Source organism: Sus scrofa, chromosome 18 (genome assembly GCF_000003025.6).
Source record: "Sus scrofa isolate TJ Tabasco breed Duroc chromosome 18, Sscrofa11.1, whole genome shotgun sequence".
NCBI classification, from domain to species: domain Eukaryota; kingdom Metazoa; phylum Chordata; class Mammalia; order Artiodactyla; family Suidae; genus Sus; species Sus scrofa.
In genome coordinates, this window is record NC_010460.4 from 46,329,243 (window position 1) to 46,352,241 (window position 22,999).

Consider the following 22,999-nt stretch of genomic DNA (forward strand, 5'->3'; position numbering starts at 1 on the left):
ACACCACAGCTCACAGCAATGCCGGATCCCCAACCCACTGAGCAAGGCCAGGGATCGAACCCGCAACCTCATGGTTCCTAGCCAGGTTGTCTCCACTGCGCCTTGATGGGAACTCCTGGTTTATCACTTTTTTGGTTTATTGGTCATGGCTTTGCTGTTATCTCTAAAAAGTCATCACCAGACTGAAGGTCATCTGGATTTTTCCTGTGTTACCTTCTAGGAGTTTTGTATTTTACATTTAGGTCTATGCCCCATTTTGAGTTAACATTTTGTGACAAGTGTAATGTCTGTGTCCAGACTAAATTACTTGTATGTAGATGTCCAGTTGTTCTGGTGCTATTTGCTCAGGAGATGATCTTTTCTCCATTGTATTGCCTTTCCTCCTTTGTTAAAAATCAGCTATGTTCACTGTGGGTCTATTTCCGGACTCTATTTTCTTCCACTATGGATCAAGTTGTCTATTCTTTCACTAATACCACAGTGGCCTAATTACCAGCAGTGAGTCTTGAACTTGGGTAATGTCAGTCCTTCAATACATGTTCTGCTCTTTCAATATTGTGGTAGCGAGTCTGCATTTTTTGCTTCTCCATATAAAGTTTATAATTAGTTTATTGATCCTCAAAATATAGAACCACTTATAGAAGTAATATTTCTAATTAGAGATAACTACTGTCTTTTCACAGGCGTCTTTCTATGTCAATTTTCACACTTAGGGACACACTAGCGAGCATTTCCTTTGGGAAGTCGTGTGGTTAATGCAGCTGTTTAAAAAAATGTAGATTCTACAGTCGATAGTGGAGATAACACATTTGTACAATTTTAGCACACTGAAGAAATAAACCTTTTTTTTTTTAAATGGCCACACTTGCGGCCTTTAACCCCCTGTGCTGGGCAGGGGATCAAACCTGCTCCTCTGCGCCTACCTGAGCCGCTGCAGTCAGATTCTTAACCCATTTTGCCACAGTGGAAACTCAAGACTAGATTAAGTTTAAATAAACAAAAACTGAATACAAAATAAAGTATGGCCTGAATCTTTAGAATGATTATTTTGTTAGCTGAAGGTCACAAGACTTGCTGAATGCCAAATATGAGAGCGACTGGCAAATAAGATGCTGTCTGAAGCAATGACACAAAAGCAAGTTCAAATGGCTTAATCTATTTTGAAGAAAGAACTCTAAACCCAAAGTACACGATTTAAAGTATTAGAAAAGACATCTCATGGCTCTCAGGGAATGAAAAAGGAATAAAAAGATAATCATTAATGTGGCATTGAGTCAGGCCAGTGGCCCATGGCCCCAGGGCTGTGGGGTATTTTGTGGCAGGTCAGGCCTGGCCCTGGGCTCCCAGGTTACACAGTTATTGAGCTATCATTTATGAATTAATATAAAGTCCACTATTTTTACTCTCATTTTGTGTCGACTCTGGTGTAATGCTTTCTGCAGAAAATATTTACCTTGTATTGAACCAAAAGCTAGAATTTTCAAACATTAAATCCCATCTTCACGCTTCAGAGTTTGGGGATTTTTTTTTTTTCTTTTTCTTTTTAGGGCCACACCTGCAGCATACATGTGGAAGTTCCCAGGCTAGGGGTCGAATCAGAGCTACAGCTGCCAGCCCACACCACAGCTACAGCAACTTGGGATCCAGGCCTCGTCTGTGACCTACACCACAGGTCACAGCAAAGCCGGATCCTTAACCCACTGAGCGAGGCCAGGGATCGAACCCGTATCCTCAAGGATCCTAGTCAGGATCGTTAACGGCTGAGCTACGAAGGGAACTCCCAGACTTTTGGGATTTAGAGAACAGACCTCTGATCTATATATCTATTCCTTTGATGATTTTTTTTTCTTTTAATGGCCACACCTGTGGCATACAGAAGTTGCCAGGCTAGAGGTTGAATCAGAGCTGCAGCTGCCAGCCTACACCAGGGCCACAGCAACAATACTGGACCTGAGCCACATCTGTGACCTAAGCCGCAACTTGTAGCAACGCCGGATCCTTAACCCACTGAGGGAGGCCAGGGATCAAACCTTCATCCTCCTGGAGACTATGTGGGGTCCTCAACCCGCTGAGCACAATGAGAACTCTCCTTTCATGATTTTTAAATGTTTTAGATGCTCTTGGCTAACATCCGTTAGCCTCCTCTGTCTGTTGTGTAGAAATTGTACCATTCCCTCATTGTTTTGGTTTTGTTTCTCTGATTTGTCTCCAACTCTTTCCCATCTTGCAAGAGATCTAACCACAGAAATTTTATGCAGTTTTCCAGGTAAGGCTGCATCATGACTTTTTACTTGGATGGACCAGTGCTACTGCTACAGATGTGACTCGGGGACATAGTCTATACATATTGCAGCACTGACCGTTGGGGCAGGTATACCAGACTGGATTACTGGGGCATTCTTTTGACAGCTGGGTGACCTTGGGCAAGTCATTTGGCCTCTCTCAGCCTCAGTTTCTTCTCTGATCATGAAACTACTTCCTAGGGTAGTTGCAGGATCAAATGAGACAAAGAATGGGCATAAAGATATATTGTAAATCAACTATACTTCAATAAAATAAATTTTAAAAGATACATCTTTATTTCCTCTAATATAAAAATCAATAAGGCTCATTGTTAAAAAAAAATAAAGCATAAAAGGAATGTGTACTAGACAGCAAAATTTATAGAAATAACCACTGGGGCTGGCTTTATATTCCTCAAGATGTTTCCCCTTCTCTGGCTAATAACATGCAATACAATTGCAAAAGCAAGATCATTCTACATTCTATATTTTCTCTTATTTCACTCACTTTATACGTTGTGACATCTTTCCAGGTCAGTGCCTAGAGAGCTACCACATTCTTTTTCATGCCTCCATAGGATCCTAATTGCCTGGGTGCCCCATACATTATTTAATCCATTTCATAGTGGTAGTCTTCTTAGCTTGTTTCCAATTTTTAATTTCTTGAAACAAAGCTGCAACAAATAACTGTGTTATTGTATTTTTACATACTTGAGTGATTTTTCCGTATTCCTAGGAAAGCAATTGTTGGGTCAAAGGTATGAGCATTTATTTATTTATTTATTTATTTATTTGTCTTTTTACCTTTTCTAGGGCCGCTCCTGCGGCATATGGAGGTTCCCAGGCTAGGGGTCGAATCGGAGCTGCAGCCACCGGCCTACACCAGAGCCACAGCAACGCGGGATCCGAGCCGCGCCTGCAAACTACATCACAGCTCACGGCAATGCCGGATCCTTAACCCACTGAGCAAGGCCAGGGATCAAACCCGTCACCTCATGGTTCCTAGTTGGATTCGTTAACCACTGAGCCATGACGGGAACTCCTAAGCATTTAAATTTTAATGTATACTGCGGATCTGGACAAATATTTTAATGCCATTGGGCTCTCTGGAAATATTCATTATTCAGCTAGGCTCTAGAAAACAAGCAGCAAGTAGAACAGAGCTTTAGGCACATGTCACGTAACCTCTGTGCCTGTTGCTTCATCTGTAAAGTGGAAATAAGAGTAGTTCCTGTCTGGCAGGACTCCTGGGAGGATTAAATGAGATAATATATGTTAAGTGCTGAGAACCTGCCTGGCATATAGAAAAAACTATATAGTGAGAGATGCTGATGTTATGACTATTTTAGGGCAGAACTGTGATGGCGACATGGGCTGTTCATCACTTTTCAAAGCAGGTCTGGACCAGGGCTGGACTCAGCAGGAGACCAGGCACCTTGGGGGAGTCCTCCCATCATGAACGCTCATGGCCTAAACTGCCTTTCTTAGATATAACCTGATTCTTTTCTTCTCCTTCCATGGCCTCATGGATTCACTTTACAGTATATTTGTGAGTTTGGCATGCGGGAAGCCAAAAGAGCTTTTATCATCAGCCTCTTTTAGACCATTTAAAGGAGAGTCCAGCCCCAATCCTCACGAAGGAAGAAAGAAGGGGGGAACTACTATTTACTAAACTCCTGCTACGTGCTAGGCCTTATCACGCTTAAAGCATTTATATATATAAAACTTTTAATCTCACTGTAACCCATGATGTTGGTATCACTACCACAATTTAAAAAATGAGTAATTACGGAGTTCCCTTTGTGGCTCAGCAGAAATGAACCCGACTAGTATCAGGAGGATTTGGGTTTGATTCCTGGCCTTGCTCAGTGGGGTTAAGGATCCAGCGCTGCCATAAGCTGTGATCCTGAGTTGCTGTGGCTGTGGTGTAGGCCAGCAGCTGCAGTTCCAATTCAACCCCTAGGCTGGGAACTTCCATATGCCTCACCTGCGCCCTAAAAAAAAAAAGGAAAAAAAAAAATCAGTAATTGGAGGCGTGGTCATCTTATCTGAGGCCACACAGCTACTAACAGGCAGAACTGGGATTTGGCCCAGGATTGGCCTCCAAGTGCCTGGTTGTTCCATGGTGCCTCGACTCTCAGCCCAGAGATGTACTTCGCCATATCCACAGTGTGTGTCCTGATTCAGAGCCACTTTTTTTTGTCTATAATTTCTAATACACTTTGCTGGGGAATCAAAGTTGCAATAAGCAGGACAGATCACGCGGGGCCATTAACAAGGCCACTCATTCGCTCGACTTCTACAGGATCACAGCAGTGGCAGTGCCACGGGCCTGTGGGCTCTTTCTAGATGCTCAGGTCCCACCCTTTCTGTGCTCAGCACCCGGCAGAAGGGAGCTGGGGTGTGGTTCTCCTTGGTCCTTCGTCGAGGTGGTCACTGTTAGAGTTCTGTACTTCCTCCAGGCTATTTGGAGATAGGACTGTTCAACTTTTATCCTTAGACTAAAGCAGAAAATTCTGAGTTGCTCTACTTTTTTACGTCATCCTGAGCAACGTTTTTTCATTGCAGCAATCAAATGGCTATTGACTTCGGTGTAGGTGCTTTGATGCATTTAAAGGATCATTTCATATCACCTTCTTCAACTCTTGTTTACTTTTTGGGGTGGGGGCTCTTTCTCTTGAATTGGAATTCTGGATGAATTTCCATTTTTTTTTCTTTTTAGTGCCACACCTGTGGCATACAGGGGTCAAACTGGAGCTGGAGCTGCAGCTGTCAGCCTACGTCATAGCCACAGCAACTCCAGATCCAAGTCGCCTCTGCAACCTATACCACAGCTCATAGCGATGCCAGATCCTTAACCCACTGAGCCACAATGGGAACTCCCATGAGTTTCAATTTTTAAGCTGCTCTCCAACCCTTGCCTTAGCAGCCCAATATAACTCTCCCCAAATGAGCTACGAATGGTCTTTGTATGAGGCGGGCGGGTGTGTGTGTGTGCACACGTGTGTGCACAGAGTTTGGGCCAGCTGCCCTGCACCACTTTCTTTTCTAGTTCTCTTCTTAAGTAAGCTTGAAAACAAGCTCTAAACTTCCTCGGGATTATTTTCTAAACTCCTCCTTTTGGAGTGTCCAAAAAAGTACCTGGATGTTTCTCTCCAGTGGAGTGAGGTTCTCGTTTTATTTTTCTTTCCTTCTCTATCCAGAATGGTGACTCTGACCTGTTCCAATGCTATTTCCTGCATGACTTTCTGTCCATTACCTGGAGCTATGTCGAGTGTATTTTCTTTCCTTGTAGTTTCTAAAACTACCTGTACTTGGAAGCTATCATTTAAACCTCCCTTCCACCCAAGGCTGGCTGAGCTTGCCCACTGAGGGAACTGACGGCAGACACAGCTGTAATTTAAAAGCTGCTGTGAAGGACTTTTCCCCGAAGCCTTCTTTTTTGCATCTTCATTCAGTCAATGAAGATTTAGTAAGCACTTTTTATGTGCTTGATATAAACTGAGATATAACAATGAACAAGACAGGCAAGATCCTCAGTGGTGCCGAGTTTGCATTCTAGTGGGAGTTTACTGAAGGTGGGGCATGTGGGGAAAAGGCTAAGCAAGCAAGGGGGTCTAGGTGGTGCCAGGGTGGTAAAGGAACTAAAAAAGGTGGTGCCACGGAGCATGATGGGGAGGGGTTCTTTATATTACCAAAGGACTGTCAGAGGGGGTGACATTTAGGCTGACGCTTAAATGATACAAGAAGCCAGTCATGTGGCAAGGCCAAGGTAAGGTCTGTCCAGGCAAAGGAACAGCAAGTGCAAAGGCCTTAGGGCAGAACAGGTCTGGCCTATTCAGACAACTGGAAGTAAAACAGAGTGGCTGGAGCAGAGTTAGCAAGGCCAAGAAAGACAGGAGATGAGGTCAGAAAGCTGGTGGGGCCAGATCGTGTGGGGCCTTGAGGTAACGGGAGCTAAGTTTGGATTTCATGTCCAGCGCAATGAGAAGTCGTTAGAGAGTGCCATGACCTAAGTTTAGGGTTTTTTTTAAAATTTTTTTTTTTTGGTCTTTTTGCCTTTTCTAGGGCTGCTCCCTCAGCACATGGAGGTTTCCAGGCTGGGTCTAATGGAGCTGTAGCTGCCGGCCTACACCACAGCCACAGCAACACAGGATCTGAGCCGCATCTACAACCTACCCACAGTTCATGGCAACAATGGATCCTTAACCCACTGAGCAAGGCCGGCGATCGAACCGGTAACCTCATGGTTCCTAGTCAGATTTGTTAACCACTGAGCCACAATGGGAACTCCCTAAGTTTAGTTTTTCAGAGGCTTCTCTGGCTGCTGTAGGAGAACGGACTGCAGAGGGGAAGGAAGTGTGAGCACATTCCAGTCCAGGTATAAGATGATGGTGTCTCACACTAGGAGGTGGAGAGATGTGTATGGGTGAGGCCTGTCCAGGCAGAGGAACAGCACGTGCAAAGGCCTTAGGGCAGAACAGGTCTGGCCTATTCAGAAAACTGAAAGTTGGATATGTTTGGGAGGCAAAGCTGACACTTTGATGGATTCGATGTAGAGGATGAGCCACAAGAAGGATCCCTTTTGGTTTGAGTGCCTGCTGGATGTTACTTATTGAGATGGAGGAGGAGGAACCGGTTGTGGGGAGAAGACTGAGTTTTGTGTAGGTCAGAAAGATCAAGTAGGCTATGAACTCAAGCTAACTTTAGGTCACTTATGCCAGGAGCAAGGCTCCATCATACAGAGCTCACAGCAGTAACATATAATGCTGGACATGGAGGATACTTCCTAAATGCTTAAATGCTAAACTGTCCTCATTAAAATGTAAATATGCTCCAAAGTCATAACTTATTGTGTGTTGTTAGTCATTCTCACTGTAGTATGAATGTGTATGTTTATTTTATAGTAACTATTTAAAAGCTGCTATTTAAAAAGGGATAATGGACTGTTATAGCAATAGACTCCTTTAAGGTATAGGGTGAGCCTTATGGTTATAACCTCAGGAGGGAGAGGAAGAATAGTGCTCAAGAAAAGGCGGGAAACAAAAAAAAAAAAAAAAAAAAAAGGAGTTCCTGTCGTGGCGCAGTGGTTAACGAATCCGACTAGGAACCATGAGGTTGCGGGTTCGGTCCCTGCCCTTGCTCAGTGGGTTAACGATCCGGGTTGCCGTGAGCTGTGGTGTAGGTTGCAGACGCGGCTCGGATCCCGCGTTGCTGTGGCTCTGGCATAGGCCGGTGGCTACAGCTCCAATTCAACCCCTAGCCTGGGAACCTCCATATGCCGCAGGAGCGGCCCAAGAAATAGCAACAACAACAACAAAAGACAAAAGACAAAAAAAAAAAAAAAAAAAAAAGGCGGGAAAAAAAATCACAGAAGTAGAATTTTGCCTAGGCCTGCTATATAATTTCTTCATTTGCAGAAAAGGTATGGTCTTCTTCAAATGTATAATTGCTAATTGCCTTGTTTAAAAAAAAACTACTAATTTTATATATTTCCAGTTTAGTCTCTTTATTCTAGTAAAATGTTCTACTGCATAGATGCATTATGACTTTTAAAAAAAATAATGTACAGTATTTCTACCTACGGAGATCCATAAAATGTTTCGCTTGCCTGGGAACACTGTTATATAATAATATAAATAAAACCTGACTTACTAGTCCCTCCATGAGCTAGTGCTGTACGTTTCCATCCCACCTTCTTGGGAAATAATCTTTGATAAGCACTGAATTCTCCATGGGTGACAGGTGTTGTGTTTAGCACTTAGTTCTGAGTTCCTTGAAGATGGCAACTGGGCTTTGTCTCAAAGACTCTGGGGTTGGCCCAGTGGAGATTTAATGAAGCTTTGGATGAAAAGGCAGATTTTTTTTTTTTTTTTTTTTTTTTTTTTTTTTTTTTTTGCTTTTTAGAGCTGCACCCACAGCATATGGAAGTTTTCCAAGCTAGGGGTGAATTGGAGCTACCGGTGCTGGCCTACACCACAGCCACGGCAATGTGGGATCTGAGCTGCGTCTGTGCCCTACACCACAGCTCACAGCAATGCTGGATCTCTGACCCACTGTGTGAGGCCAGGGATCGAACCTGCATCCTTGTGGATACTAGTTAGATTCATTTCTGTTGCGCCACAATGGGAACTCCCAAAAAAGGCAAATTTAAAGTAAAGGCAATAATAACTAAGGGAACTGCCCTGTGAGAATAAAAAAACTAAATAAAACAAACCAACAGCTTCCAAGTTAGGCTTTCAGGTAACTCTCCCCCACTGGACCCAACTGTTCCATACTGCGGGTTTGAATCGACTCCTCTGCTTTGGGTGCAATCAACATCTCATTGCTCTGACTTTCTAAGCAGAATTAAATGACTGTCTCCTGTGACCATGGTACAAAGACGTTTCATCTAGGGGATGTTTTGAGCAGCTCTTTCCCTTGCCAAAAGACAGTTTTTAAGTAAAGGTAAAATCATGACATAAATATAAAATGAACAACGTGAGGGATCTTATTTAACTCATTAATTAATGGGCAAACAAGATGCTACTACTAGTTCAAAGGGGAATTTAAAACACCACACACAGGAGTTCCCATCATGTTCAATGGTTAAGGGACCCGACTAGCAAGCATCCACGAGGACGCAGATTCGACCCCTGGCCTCACTCAGTGGGTTAAGGATCCAGCATTGCCGTGAGCTGTGATGTAGGTCGCAGATGTGGCTCGGATCCTGCGTTGCTGTGGCTGTGGCGTAGGCCAGCAGCTGTAGCTCCGATTCCACCCCTAGCCTGGGATCTTCCATATACCGCAGGTGCAGCCTTAAATAGACAAAAACCAAAACAAAATACACACACAGATACAGGCCATCAGGAATGCTGAAATGAATTTACGAATAGATATAAAACTGGTCAACGTCCACTGGGAGATAATCGAATGTGTTCCACTGGACAAAATTCATTTGCATTTCAGTGGACAGAGTGCATTACAACCTATATTAGTTTCCTGGGGCTGCACAGGAAAGCACCACAAATTAGGTGACTTAAAATAACAGAAATTGATTGTCTCACAGTAAATTTGGAGAGTAGAAGTCCAAGATGAAGATATTGGCTAGACCAAGCCCCCTCTGATAGCCGTAGGGGAGAATGCTTCCTGTTTTCCCCAGCTTCTGATGGTTTGCTGACAGTTCTTGGCATTCCTTGGCTTGTAGTTGTAGCATTTCAGTCTCTGCCTCCATCATCACATGCTGTTCTCCCTTTATGTGTCTATATTTCCATGTCTTTTCTCCTTTTATAAGGATACCGGCCCACACGACCTTATCTCAACCAATTATATCTGCAGTGACCCTGTTTCCAAGTAAAGTCACTTCTGAGGCACTGGGCGTTAGGATTTCAATGTATCTTTTGAGGTAACATAATTTAGCCCATAATATTACCCATCTCTACAAGTACGGAGCTGTAAAATAGCTTAAAGGTGATGAAAGACCCACGACAGCAGTAACTGTTTTTTGCCTATTTCCGTCTTTCATAATTTTCCCTAATGCCATTCCTAGGGTTGCCCCCACATGTGGAGATCTTTACTCCATACTGGTCAGCACTGCTAATGCTTGATGAAAGGCAGGAAGCTTTCCTGCTTCTGGGCTAGTTGGGTAAGGAGGCCTTTGCTGCGACTCAGAGCCCCGGTGCTCAATTCCAGGTACTATGGCGAGGTTGCCAAGTAACCAGATACACACTTCTGGGGTGGTGCCCAGAAAGGCTGCTGCAAAGGAAGGCCAATGTCTGCCTAAAGGGGAAGAACAAATATGACTCCACATTAGATCTGTTTCTTTTCCTTTTTGGCTACAACCTTGGCATGCAGAAGTACCTGGGCCAGGGATCGAACTCGAGTCACAGCACTAACTCAAGTCACTACAGTGACAACACAGAGTCCTTAACCACTAGGCCATGAGGGAGCTCCTGTTTCTTGTTTCTTCTACGTTACTCTTTGTATTCTATTGCTTTTGCTTCCAGTTAAAATATTGCGCATAACCTGAAATATACAGGAGAGCCCATTCTCAAGACTCTGACCTTTGAGGGTATAACACTTTTCCATCCCTTAGAGATAAAAAGTTGCAGAGCAGAGAATACCGTTTGCTTGTTGGAGGGTTACAGGGACATCCTGACCCGACCTATGTTGACAGCTACAAGAAGAAAGGATTCCTACGCCAAGAAGTTTGCACCAACCAACCATGCCCTTCCCTCAATCTTGCCTTTAAAAATGCTTTGCTGAAACCCTCTGGAGAGTTTGGGGGGTTTGGGGCACAAGCCACCCATCCCCTTGCATGGTCCTGCAACAAACCTTCCTGTGCTCCAAATTCCGATGTTTTGGTTTGTTAGGCCTCACTGTGCATCAGGCACACGAACCTGCATTTGGTAACGGCCAAATTCTACCCTGTTCTCTGCTGCAGGGGCATCCATGTCTGCTCTGCGCTTCTCACATCCGTTCCTTCCCTGGCCGAGCTCTAAGGTCTCTCCCCGCTGGGTGAGAGTCAGAGGATGAGCTTCTCTTTGTAATTCGTCCTTGCAGCATATATTCACGGCTCCTGTACAGGGAAAATTACGGTGGGCTTTTGCCACCAGAAGACCCTGCATCAACAGCTGTGCTGCACTGGGAGCCTTGAGAACACACTGGTGAGCCTGAGAACGGGTGGATGCTGAATGAACAGGGTTTCCAGCTCAGCCTGGGTGGAGAGCGGAGCCCTCCATTCTGATGAGAATGGTGTCATCACGTCGAGGCCCAAATTGCACCCCTCACATAAAACTGCCTCCTCTTCTCTCTTTCCTGCTTATCCTTCTCTGGGAAGCAACGGCATCCAACCGGTGAGTACAGTTCCACAACTTTTGATGTTTTCTCCAACTTCTGTAGGAAAACTGGGCCTGGCAGTACTTCTCAGCCTGTTCTTGTCCCCAGTGGGTCATTTCATTAACCTCTCTGACTGTCCTGCCAGGCTTTTAGCAATTTATGTGCAGTATGACTTACTCAGTTTAGAAATGCTTTGTCTTCTTTAATATATTTAATCTTAGCAGCTTGATGACATTTTTCCTAGCACGTACTCATTTACCTAAATAGATTCCAAAACCCTGCAAGGGCCCCAAATCTTTAGTTTAAAACAGTGAATTTTATTTTATTTTTTATTCTTTTGCCTTTTTGCCTTTTCTAGGGCCGCACCTGTGGCATGTGGAGGTTCCCAGGCTAGGGGTCTAATCGGAGCTGCAGCCGCTAGCCTACACCAGAGCCACAGCAATGTGGGATACGAGCCGCGTCTGTAACCTACACCGCAGTTCATGGCAACGCCGGATCCTTAACCCACTGAGCAAGGCCAGGGATCGAACCTGCAACCTCATGGTTCCTAGTTGGATTCGTTAACCACTGTGCCATGATGGGAACTCTCTAAAACAGTGAATTTTAAATAAGTGATTCTGCCTCCTTCCCCCACAGGTGGCATTTGGCAGAGTCTGGAGACATTTTTTATTGTCACAACTGCGTGGCTGCTATTGGCGTCTGGTGGGTGGAGGCCAGGGAAGGGACATTGCTAAATATTCTACAGTGCAGCAGACTTACCCCCCGACCCCACGCCCCCCACACCTACCAAAGAATCATTAAGTCCAAAATGTAAGCACTGCTAAGGTTGAGAAACCTCGGTTTAAAAGAAAGAAAAAAGACAATTTCATTTTTAAAAATTACAAATAATGCATGATCCTAATGGAAAAAAATTAAAATACAGACAAGCTAGAAAGAAAAATGTAAACCTCTTGAAACCTCACAAAAGTACATTTTCTGCTAAGGTTAAATTTTTTTTTCTTAAAGATATGCTACGAATAATTTGAATCCTTTCTTATTCCCAGTAAAACTTAGGAGCAAAATATTTATTCTTGTTTATTTGTAAAATTCAGTGAATAGAAGCAAGTTGGCCCGAGTTTTTATGGGTTAGTAGGAAGGAAAACCAAAGTTAACAAAAAAGGACTAAAGCTCTTTCTGTAATGCGCTGGACTGATTCCAGATATGTTTCTAGATATGAAATCCCACTAAAAATGCAGAGTCGAGAACCTTGCCATAGGTGGAGGAAACCCCGTGGCCTCCTGCTTCCCAGGGAGCCTGTGGAATGTGAGGAGGCATTAGCAGTGGACCATGGAGTTTAGCAGAAGGAGGCTGGCTATGGGCTATTTTTAACATGGAAGCCTTCTAAAAGGGTGAGATGTGAAAATAATAACCTGCAAAAGGAGAGAAGCCTTTCTGGGGAGTAAGAAGCCAGAGACAAGGTGGCACCAACTGGGGAGTGTCTCTGAGTGACCCTGTGCACACGTGGGGAGACAGGAACGTGGGTGGCTGAGTGTACGTGGGGCCTCTGCGTCTGGCAGCTGCTGAAAAGGAGCTGAGTGTGAACTGACGAGTGTGGTTACAGAGAGAGGCAGGCCCCGCGAGCGCCCTGCTGCTCTGGAGCCTCTTGGAGAAAGTGGAGGACTGAGGACCAGACACATTCCCTCACCGAGAACTTCCTGAGCTCCCCGTCTGTGGCAGACTTTGTGCTCGGCTGAGTGTCAGAGGCACAAAGATGAATCGGGTTTTTGTTAAGGGGAGGAAGACAGAATTCTTGGAGTCTGGGGCCACGTCTTCAGGTTCCTAAATAGGAAGCTGCCTGCTCTTGAAATGTAGGCTGGGGTAGAAATCTTAGAGCTGCTTTTGTTCGACTAGGTTGTATTAACATAGCTAATTTTGAGAGCGTCTAGGCAGAGGCTGTCAGGTTTTTATCAAAAGGGCTTTTTGCTTGTAAAGAAAGCACGATGGGACGGGCCAGTGCCTCTTGGTGAGTTAAGTTGCCTCAAGCGGAAAAAGGGCTCAAGCCTCAAGCTGTACACATGGACGTGGCTGCAGACGGCAAGGCAGATGTGAACGCAAGTTAAGTCGGCAAAGAAAGAGCAAGAAGCTGAGGTCTGGATCGAGGGTGGAGTGCAACTAGAGAAATAGCTTGTTTAAATTAAAAAATTTAGGTGACATCAGTGTGGTTTGTAACAAGACACTCTGTACTTGTAATCTGCCCAATGGCTGTGTAATTAAGCAAATTATTATGGAAAATATGAAACATAAATAAAAGCAGAAAGAGTATTATAAAGAACCTAAGGTCCTCATCACCCAGTCTCACCCATCTTTAATAAATGCCCTATTTTATTTCAGTCCTCCCCCCACCTACTCAATTCCCTAGCAATTCTGAAGCAAATTCCAGATAATTATTTCATTTGTGCATATTTCAGTATGTACCTCTAAATAGAACCAGTATATAATTTGAATTTTAGGTGTTTGTATAGGGCAGAGCTCTGCTCTCAGTGACTGACACTGTTGATCTGGAAACACACTCAAGAGGAGGCAAAGCATCCCCTCCTCAGAATGGCTTCACCCGCTCCTTCGCAGGCGAAGGTGCCCTCCATCTGTGCTCCCTTGGGGCCCCGGGCAGACCTAGATCACTGCCCACAAGACATCCTGTAGAAATGATTGCTTCCGTGTCTGTGTCCTTTGCTATGCGACACTGATATTTAATACTCAATAAGTATCCATGTGCTCCCCCATTTCCTGGCCTCTCATGCAGTTAGGGGGGCTATGTGACCACTTTAAGGCCCTTGATCTGTAAGTGGGACTAACAGGCCACTTCTGTACCCAAGCCTTGAAAAACCAGTGTGCCACCTCCATGCTTGTTCTTCCCCCCTCATGGCCCTGGAAGCCAAGTGTGAGACGGTGGTGTTCCAATACAGAGGGAGCCTGAATCCCTGTGCACTGAGGAGGGTCTTATTGGCCTACCCAGGACTTTGTAGGAGGGAGAAATGAAATTCTGCTGTGCTAAGCCACTGCTGTTTCAGGGTGCACTGGTCAACTTCAGCATAAGAGAGTCTAGTCTAATACAAATTAGATGGAGGAGTTCCCGTCGTGGCGCAGTGGTTAACGAATCCGACTAGGAATCATGAGGTTTTGGGTTCGGTCCCTGGCTTTGCTCAGTGGGTTAAGGATCTGGCGTTGCCATGAGCTGTGGTGTAGGTTGCAGACGCGGCTCGGATCCCGCGTTGCTGTGGCTCCAGCTCTGATTCGACCCCTAGCCTGGGAACCTCCACATGCCGCGGGAGCGGCCGGAGAAATGGCAAAAAGACAAAAAACAAAACAAAACAAAACAAAAAAAAACAAATTAGATGGAGACTTCTTCTAGGGCAGGGGTTATGTTCTCCATTACTCTATCCTTGGCACATAGTAGGTTCTCAAGAAATGTTTGAAAGGAAGGAGGGAGGGAGGGAAGGAAGAAAAAAAGAAAGGATGAAAAGAAAGAAGCAAGCAAGCTTCTGCTCTGAAGTCCCAAGGTTAAACATATGATTAAGATTATATATTTAAATACAAGGTTAAATACAGAAATTCAAAATTTCTGGGGATGACAGTAGTAAAAGCAAGCAAGCAGGCAATCAAACAAACCCATAAAGCTCTCATTTAGAAGGTTTATGAAGCCATATCCTAAGAAGTATACCTTATATTACTGCTTTGCTTTGCTGACTGATGCATATACAAAACTAAGACTTACAAGTAAGTGTCTCATCAGCACTACATTCCCGGATTTGGGGATTTTGTTTGCATCCTCTTGTGCCCATTGGCACCACCTCCCTTAGCCCTTCATTTGCCTCTCTGGTACCCTGCTCACTGCAGACTTCCTCTATGCCAGACACTGTTTCCAGGTGCTGGAATGCAGCAGGGAGCAAGAAAAGGCATGAGCCTTGTCCTCAGGTGAATGGCATGACAGCCCTGGAGGACCCCCGGATCATCTAGGGGTAGAAGGAAGGGCTTTCTGGAGAAAGCATCTCCAGCCCATCCTGGTGTAAAAGTCAGTCAGGGTCAGGGCTGCATCTTCAGGGCCGTCCCGTGTCTCCAGGAGCTGGTCATCTCACCCCTTCTTTTCCACCTTGCCCGTGTCTACTTAGGTTTTTCTCCATGGTGCTTTGTGTACTTCCTCCTGCACTTGCAGGGCAGCAGGTGATCACGCCAAGTGTATCTGGTGGAACGTCTGCAGTCTAACTCTGAGCAGTGGTTACAGATCTCTGGGAGACGTGCCTGCAGGGGTGGTGTGTGCACGTGCGGTATCAACAGCCATCAGTGCGCATGGATGGAAAGTGCCGTCTGCGGAGATTCAGGCGATCAAACCTGATGTCCCCCTGCGCCTGGAAAGGGAATCTCTGGGAGACAGGAAGGAAGGAGATTTTCATCATAACCACTCTGTCATCTTCATTTCTCATCTTAGTATATACTTCACCAAAAACTTGGCAATGACAGAGTTTCCTGGTTCATCTAGGAAAGATGACCACCTGGACCCAGAAAGTGTCTGTGTCCACAAAGCACTGCAGGTTAACGTCCTAAAGTTGGTTTCAGCTGTTACGTAGCTAGGTTTGGGGTCAAGGGAAGGTTTTAAATTTTTTTCAAGCGCAATGTCATTTGCAAAATCCTGCAGCTCCCACTAACTTTAGCCTGACTCCGTCGGCATGTGAAGATGGGTCTGACAGTTGGGAGCCTCATCCCAGATGAGGCCTTGAAGAGTTTGATACCAGGCTAGGCTTTATCCAATGATACGGAATGTTTTTCTTCTAAGCAGACCCATTCCCGGTGGCTAAAGCTAGAAGCTTAATCTTAGCAAATGCCAGGAGCTAGGTGGCCTTTAAAAGAAACCATCTTTTGATGATCATTATGCAACTACAGATGTTATAAATTCATTTGAGTCATAAAAAAATTAAATTAGAACAAAATAAAAGAAACCATCTCCTGGTTATCCTTGGCAGAAGTAGGAACACTTTTAAAGGATTCTTTTTTTTTTTTTTTGTCTTTTTGTCCTTTTAGGGCCACACCCACGGCACAGGGAGATTCCCAGGCTAGGGGTCCAATCCGAGCCATAGCCGCCGGCTTACACCACAGCCACAGCAACGCCAGATCCGAGCCGCGTCTGTGACCTACACCACAGCTCATGGAAACGCTGGATCCTGAACTCACTGAGCAAGGCCAGGGATCGAACCTGCAACCTCATGGTTCCTAGTCGGATTCTCTTCCATGGCGCCATGACGGGAACTCCTAAAGAACTCATTTTTGCATTTGGCCCGTGTTTGGGAGAAAAGGTCTATTATGTTGAGGGCTATGGGGGAAATTACAGGGAAATTCCTCCCTGGCTCCTCCTTTGTTTCTCTCACTGAAATCCAGCGATGTTATAAAGAACCTCAGCTTCATTCCTCCAGAGAGAGAATTTCCAGAAGAAAGGACGCCTCCTCTTCTTTTAAAATACTTAATCCTGTGAAGCTGTCCTGCTACAGTGCAGAGCACGAGCAGCAGTGAACACTTAGTGGAAAAGGCAAACACTTTTCAAAAATGAGTTTCTCTTAGCTACCCATTTCTACAGAATGAGACTTTGGGATATAATGAAGTTCTTTCTAGAAGATAAAAATGAGTAATTTACTTTACAGTGATCATAAATCTTAATGACAACATCTTTTTGTTTAAAAAGCCTATTACTATGACTCTATTACAGAGACATAAAATGTCCTGGTAAATAAGGATAGATATGCGAAAAAGAGCAAAAATACGAAAGTGAAATATCAATGTCTATTGACAGAAGGCAGCTGAATAAATTATGATTCATCCATCCAATGTAATATTACACGACTATTAAGAAGTCAAGTTTGATCTATGTATGTTGCCTGGGAAGATGTTTATGATGTTGTTATGAGGAAAAACAAGTTTGCAGTGCTTTGTATGATATGATGCCACCGTTTTTTAAAGGTGCAAATCCCACACATGTGAATATATGTTTGTTTGAACCTAGTGAATGGACGAAAAGATTCATACCAGCCTTTAACTCTTGCTTTTTCTTGTGGTTGTTCTGGGGGCAGAGCTGGAAAGAAGTTATTCATTTTGCTATAAACCACTATTGTGCTGACTGATTTCTTTCAATGCATGTTCTAGCAAAAAACAGTCATGGAACGGCTTAATTTTAAATTAGAATGTAGGTATAATATACAGATTGAAAGAAAAATACACCATGAATCTTCTTGTTGCTTATACACCTTTGCTTACAAGTGGTGTTTATTCTAGTAGCTTGTGGATGTCTAGTTCACGAGTATGAATCTAAAGTGGGTACTCTGGATGATCAGATAAGCCATGCAAATTTAGGAGGCTTTGATCTAAAGGGAAGGAGAAAAAAACTGGGATGGAGTAAGATTTGGGGCAATTAAGGTGAGGCCATACATCCTTAAAGGGGTGAAGCGACACAGTAGCATCGTGGGTTGTCAACACCTGTAAGAGCCCATCATGTTACTCTCATGTTGGGCGAAAACATGCCTGGTTCCAAGTCCCAACCTCACAGAAGCATTGTCTGAAATCACAGCACTTACAACTGCTGTGGGCGACAAGGCGAGGAACAGACTGGGGAGCACTTGAGGAAGGGGACAGATGAGTGGTGACACCCTGATTTCTGCTGTGAAGGGACACGGGGAGAATTTTACAGAGATAAAATCTTTCCTCTGACGTGTGGCATTCAATGCCCCTCTTCTCACCTCTCTATCCTTAGACTTCCTGTCTTAAGGATTTTACAGAAGCAGAAGTGCATTCAAATGACCTCAGGTGAAGAGGATCCATTACAAAAACGTAGAACAATCTCATCAAGCTTAGTTGCATTTCATAGGCCTTGAAAAAGGGTCAGACAACTGCTCTTCCACTTGTTGGCATGTGGGTCATCCTGGCATCTTTTGCATCTGCTTTTTTGTATTTGGCTGTGCCCCTGACATGTGGAAGTCCCTAGGCCAGGGGTTTAACTGGCACCACAGCAAGGACCGGAGCCATAGCAGGGACAATGCTGGATCCGTAACCTGCTGAGCCACATGGGAACTCCACATTTGCTTCCTTTTTCTCCTCTTTCATTATCTCCCTCCCCACACTTGGCTTCCCATGGCCGCTCTAACTCTGACACCACAGGCTATTTCAATTCAAAGGGCACTGCCAGCATCTCCAGGCTGTAGCTTAGGTGACTCTTAGTTCAAGCCCACGAGATGAAGCACCTGACTGGCTGCTGGTCAGCCCATGAGTTAGCTTCCTAGAAAGGGCGCCAGCAGGTAGACAGTTGTCCACTGCCATCTGGAGCGTCTCATGCCTCTTCCCCCACCACTTCCTTCTACTTACTTTCTGTTCAGACCTGATCATCCTCAAACACTTAATTTACTCTCAAACCTCTTTGCCTTTGCTCAAGGTGTTCCCACAGTCTGACATATTCTTCTCCCATTCTTTGCCTTTCTCAAGGCTTCTCGTACTCTGACCTACTTTAAATATTATCTCATAGCATCTCTAACATGTAACATGTCCAGATATCTCAATTCAAAATGAATTATCTCTTCCTTCTGGGGTCACCACGATTAATACTCAGACTCAATACAACCTGTTTGGGTGTCTCTGTGTTTACTTTCTCCACCCTGGCTCCCGCAGATGGGGGGTACATCCTGCTCATCTCTGTACCCTCCAAACTTTTCCTAGTACCAATGGGAGGGGTCAGAGATGTTTCCTGAATTCAGGCACCTTATAGCTTACTGACTCATCAACATCTGGATTTACTTCCTCATTAGCATCATCATAAGATGACAGAAAATATTTAACCACTCTGTTAAATGCAGAGAAGTCACCAGGTTTGGTTGAGAAGGTTTTTTTTTTTTCGTCATCGAGGCATGAAAAGATTTAAGGACAACCATATATTTGCACTTTGGTTTTCCAGAGAAAATGAGAAGTACAAAAAAATATGGTTTTCCATGACTTCTCAATAAATCAGAGTTACTTTAAAAATAGCAGCCTGATGCTCAACTGGGGTTCTTAGGGTTATAGGTTTAAAGTTGCTCGAAGCTTTACTTGGGCACTGTAAACAATAGTAATTAATTACTTCAGTAATTAGTCTAGTTTTCATTTGTTGTTTTGGCTTTTGGTGCTGCCTGAGCGATAAAAGTGAGCTAAGATGAGCTACTGTCCTTGTTATGTCACCCTCAGCAAATGTCACTCATCCTTGACCTTTTTTTTTCCCTCTCAATCCTGCATTCAACTCATCAGAAAATCCCACCTTCCAAATACCTGGGGAATCTGTCCATTTTTGTCCCTTTCACTGTGACCACAGACCCTTTATACCAAGATCATTGCAAAACCCTCCTAACAGGTCTCTGTGACCACCCAGGCTATTCTGGGCACAGCGGCAACACTGAGACCTCTGAAAATACAGGTTGGATCTTGCTACTCCTGCGCCCACAGTTCCATTTCTGTAGAAGAAAGGCCAAGTCCTTTTCTTGACTGACTGGGTCCTGAACGATCCGACTACTTGTTTCCTCGCCCAGAGGCCAGAGGTCTGAAATGAAGGTGTTAGCAGGACCATGCTTGCTCCACAGCTTCGAGGAGAGGACTATTCCTTTGCCTCTTTCAGCTTCTGGTGGCCCAGCTGTTCCTTGGCTGTGGCAGCATCATTTCAATCTCTGTGCTTCCATCTCATGCTGCCGTCTTCCCTGTGTCTACGTCTCCATGTCTCCCCATGGTCTTCTCCCTGAGTGTCTGCATCCACATTTTCTTCTTCTTATCAAGGCATTGTCATTGCATTAGACCACATCTTTTTTTTTTTTTTTTTGTCTTTTGTCTTTTGTTGTTGTTGTTGTTGTTGTTGCTATTTCTTGGGCTGCTCCTGCGGCATATGGAGGTTCCCAGGCTAGGGGTTGAATCGGAGCTGTAGCCACCGGCCTACGCCAGAGCCACAGCAACGCAGGATCCAAGCTGCATCTGCAACCTACACCACAGCTCACGGCAACACCGGATCCTTAACCCACTGAGCAAGGGCAGGGACCGAACCCGCAACCTCATGGTTCCTGGTCGGATTCGTTAACCACTGCGCCACGACGGGAACTCCTAGACCCCATCTTAATGATCTCATCTTAACTTGATTACCGTAGCAAAGACCCTATTTCCAAATAGGTCACAAGATCACAACAGACCTTTTTCTCTGTGGTGCAGGTGCATGGAGAGGACACAATTCAGCCCGTGACAAACACCAGGGAGCGTCCGCTCCCCTGGTTATCTGCTTGACCTACTCCCTCAACTTACCCAGGGCTCTGCTTAAACATCATCTTCCTGTAAGATTATCTTTTCAGTGGAGTCTCTTCTGAAGACCCCTTTCAACACTTCAACCTGCCTCACCCCCTGCACCTAACTTCCAGTACTTTTTAAGCTGTCCTTTTCCCCTGCTATCACACATACTATCTTTTAACATACTAGGTAACTTATCTGTTGATCATGGCCATAGTTAACTGTCTGTCCCAACCCCACTACACCCGTGACTTTGAGAAGCGGAGGAGACCATCTTTCTGTTAGTCACGCACATATCCCATCTCCTATCACAGTGCCTGAAACACAGTCACTCAATATATATTTGTAAAATGAATTGATTGCGCTTGTATTTTTTTAAAGAAAAAGATAAATCTGTATTTTTGGAAGTTCAATATTTTCTAGCAGTATTGTATATTTTATATATTTTTTTAATTTTTTGTCTTTTTTTGGCATTTCTTGGGCTGCTCCCACGGCATATGGAGGTTCCCAGGCTAGGGGGTCGAATCAGAGCTGTAGCTGTTGGCCTACACCAGAGCCACAGCAACACCAGATCGGAGCTGCGTCTGCAACCTACACCACAGCTCACGGCAACACCAGATCCTTAACCCACTGAGCAAGGCCAGGGACCGAACCCGCAACCTCATGGTTCCTAGTCGGATTCGTTAACCACTGCGCCACGACGGGAACTCGAGTATTGTGTATTTTTAAAAAAGTACAATTTTGGGCTGATGCCATACTGAAGCCCAGTATGTGATTAGGCCTTTTTTCCATACATTTATTATTTGTTCTGGGTGCTTTAAGACATAGCAACCCACATACTTACATTTCTCAATCCCAGACTTAGGACAAAGCATATAATAGTCTTGGGTTGTGGTTTCAATTAGCATAGCAAACCCAATACATACTTTCTTCCTGGCATCTGGATTAAAGAGGCTGTTTTCACTTTCTAGCCCAGTTTTTATTTCTGCTTTCTCTTTTTCTCACTAAAAACATCTATGGTATTCACGATATATTGGTAGGTTAAAAAAGCAAGTCATCAGACAGAACCCACATTATTATTCCATTTTTGCAGATTAAAAACAATGCAGGTCTAGACCATATATATATTTTCAGATGAAAAGGAAAGAGCCTGGAACCATACACATCAACATGGAAGGGGGATGTATTTTTATATTGTTTGGCTTTCTTAAAAAATGAATAGGTATTACTATGGTAATAAAAAGACTGGGGCAAATAAAAACCGAAAAAGCCTCCTGGAGAGAGTGAGTTTTCCATGGCAGAAGGAACAGAGCTGTTGGATACTGAACACAGAATATTCGTTCATGAGGAAACCTGAGGACGAAACTTTGGGCTTTTTTATTTACTGCCTTGGACAAAAATTATGAACATGAAAACAGATCTCAGCTGTGTTTTTTTTTTTTTTACATTGTATTACTTTTAATTTTGAAAACAGTTTCATGAAATAGATAGTAACATCCCCCTTTAAGATAAGGAAAATGAGTCAGAGAAGGAATTCACATCTAAGTCCCAATTTAAGCACTTCATCGCAGGTAAAATAAAATAAAGATGATAAGTATACTATCACTTACAGTACTTTATGAGCATCAAATCTGATAGACAATATTATTGGAGTTAATGTAATTTGTAAGCTAAAAAGTAACCGATGCAACACAGGCTAGAATTAGTGTCGTTTCATCCAGGAGTCAGAGTGCTACAACTGGGAAAAAACATCCTGGGTTGATATGAAATTCTGTGAATATCAGAAATACCCGAATTATTCCTGAGGAGTTCCTGTTGTGGCCCAGGGGATCAAGAACTCGACTGCAGCAGCTCAGGTCACCTCGGAGGAGCGGGTTCAATCCCCAGCCTGGCACGGTGGGTTAAAGGGCTCTGGCGTTGCCACAGTTTCGGCACAGGTCATAGCTGTGTCCGCTGTGTCTTTAGGTGTGTCCTGAAGACCGGAAGGAGATATGAATACGTCCCAACCGGATCATCATGTGGTGGAATTGCAGGTGATTTCTGGGTTGAGTATTTTGCTTTCATTTTTATTTTTTTACTGTATTAAAACATGCATCCAGGTAGATGCTGTTGACCAAGGACAGGAACGTCTTGGTGCCCCTCCTCTCCTGGGCCCAGGGAAACCCTCTCCTGCCAGGAGGAGGGAGGGTCTCTGTGCCCCGGCTCCCACACGGGGGACTCACCCCTGGGCGTGCCTCCCGGGAGGGGCAGCCACTTTGCGGCTCCAGGCACAAGCCCCCACTTCAGAGATATGAAAAGTTCTGCAGTCTCAGGGTTGGTGAGGGGGCTTCCTAGCCCAGAAGAGGATTTGGGAAGGGGGCTACATTGAGGACTCCACACTTCTTCCTGTTGGATTCAGAAAATCCCCCTCCCCCGGTGGAGTCATGTCGAAGGGGCCACGTGAGCTGGCCTGACCAAGGAGATACCTGAAATGGCAGGGCCCAAACTCTAGAAGTATCTGTAGTTCAGACTCTTCACTATCATGCAGGTGGTGTCCTTGGCAAACTGGTTACCCGCCAGAGTCCAGAGCCTAACGCCTCTGGCAAAATGAACGTTGGGTT